At 38.4% G+C, this 1,955-nt stretch overlaps 1 pseudogene; it reads left to right on the top strand.

Annotated features, from left to right (window-relative positions):
• The first annotated feature begins 366 nt into the window (after positions 1-366).
• Positions 367-492, top strand: LOC104167980 (annotated as a pseudogene).
• Positions 493-1,955: the final 1,463 nt, after the last annotated feature.

Raw genomic sequence — 1,955 nt, 5'->3', positions numbered from 1 at the left:
GGATGGAGCCAAACAGCATAATGGCTTCAAGGTCTGTTTGTGAACAACTGTTCTGAGTTAGCGATCTGAACCAGGGCATTTCTACACTGAAATAATGGCCACATACTCTGCATTTGTATGTTGTTTGCAGAATTCAGATTGAGTGCTGGCAGTGGAGGACGCAAATATGTAATGCAATAAGGTGCTGTTGAACAAGAGAACAGAAATAAATGGTGTTTGTTTTTTATTTGTGAGGTACAGCCTGGCAGTGTCAATGGGGTGGGTGAGGGTTGGTGAGATTCCAAATAACTGTCCTCTCACTGATTGCTGTGTTTACTACCTGTACTTTTAAATTGTCTCAACTTTGTCTCTTCTAGGAAAAACAAAATGAAGGAACTAGTGTCAAACAGTACAACCAGTATATCTCAAGCCAGGAAAGCTGTGGAGCAATTAAAAATGGAAGCATACATGGATAGGATGAAGGTAAACTTAGACATATTGTTGATATTTTGAATTCACTCACTTGTTTGTGGTACAGCCTCTCTTCAATATTGCAGAAAGACTTGATCAGCTGAAATAAAAAATCTGTGTTGAGCTGTAAACCAATATTCAGTACTGTGAATTAGTTGTGTACTAACTGCATGGTTCAAGTGAAGTGATTTCCAAAGACTGACTTCTAGTCTGCTTCTGTATGAGCGCCTTTTACATATGTACATACACACACACATAGAATACCACCATGAAAAGTGGTATTTTGTGACATACTTAAAATCAGCTGGCAGATGCACAGGTGCTCTTCTTTGTCACCTGTAGCCGAATGTAAGTGCGACTCAGGTTTCTTAGTTCTTCTCCTTTAAGAACTGGAATAAGTCTTTAAGATACTGCAATACTTTTGAGTAACAGTGAGGTGAGCTGAATTGCTTTGATTTGTTTTGTTTTAGCACAGACATCAATGCACAAAAAATATGTATGATTGCAACCTTCGGTCGTGATTCTTCACACTTGGTAGCCTGTTGTACGTGAAGATTTGGTTTTATCATGCCTTTAAATGTATGCGGATTAAGTATTTTAACCAAAGGTGCTATTAAACAGAGGTTCTCAACATTTTTAACCGGAAAAGCCTGTGGATTATTCTTGCCTGTCATTCTGCCTTCCACCAGGCTAAAACTTTGTGAATAAATCAAGCACCTAAAAACTAATAATGTCATAGAAAGTTTTAAGAAAGCAATGCTCATCTCTTTTGCTCTCTCTCTGCTTCTGAAAATAGGGAATAATTATTTGGGTGAAAAATCTAGCCTCTGCAAGTAAGAGGAGCTTAGAAATGGAAAGACTAGAAAAAGGAATGCATTGAAATAATCAGTTTTTCTGCAAACAACTGTAACTGAGCTGTTACAAACTATAACTGTAACTGAGGTTACAAACTCAGTAAGACATTTTAGACACGTTGTACATTAAATTGTTCATATAGTCTTAACTCAGCCTGTTTGTCCATCTGTCCTGTGTGCTGAAATTCTGCATGTGGTCAACATGGGGGCAATAGTATGTAATTACAATTTTTAAATGGTTTTAGATCATAAATTTGGTAAGTAGAAAGGCAGTATTTATAATTCAGAAATATTAGTGCAAGTCACATGGGTAGTCAGTGAGTCAGTCTTGCTTATATGAAAATAGAAATTTCAGTTGCTCCATTTCTTACAGTTTTTAGCAATGTCTTGTCAGACCATGGAATTTGCAAAACTATAGTTTCTATCTGGTGTAGTGTCTTGACAAATTCATCATGCGTTAGATGCCTGTTCACAGGGACAAGTATTTCTGTTTCCTTTGGTAAGGGAAGGGCCCTGCCTTTTCTGTGGGGTGAGTCCCCTGATTCAGGTCGTATCACAGCCGCACGAGCAAGAGAATTGACGAGAAGGAATGGGGGGGGAGGGGGGTGAGTGGTGGAGGAAAGAGTTGGAAAAATATGGCCCAGTTTATTG

The sequence above is a fragment of the Cariama cristata genome, unplaced genomic scaffold (genome assembly GCF_000690535.1).
Source record: "Cariama cristata isolate BGI_N322 unplaced genomic scaffold, ASM69053v1 scaffold18489, whole genome shotgun sequence".
Classification (NCBI taxonomy): domain Eukaryota; kingdom Metazoa; phylum Chordata; class Aves; order Cariamiformes; family Cariamidae; genus Cariama; species Cariama cristata.
The sequence above is the reverse complement of the archived record's forward strand: the minus strand, read 5'-3'. Positions and strand labels throughout refer to the sequence as shown.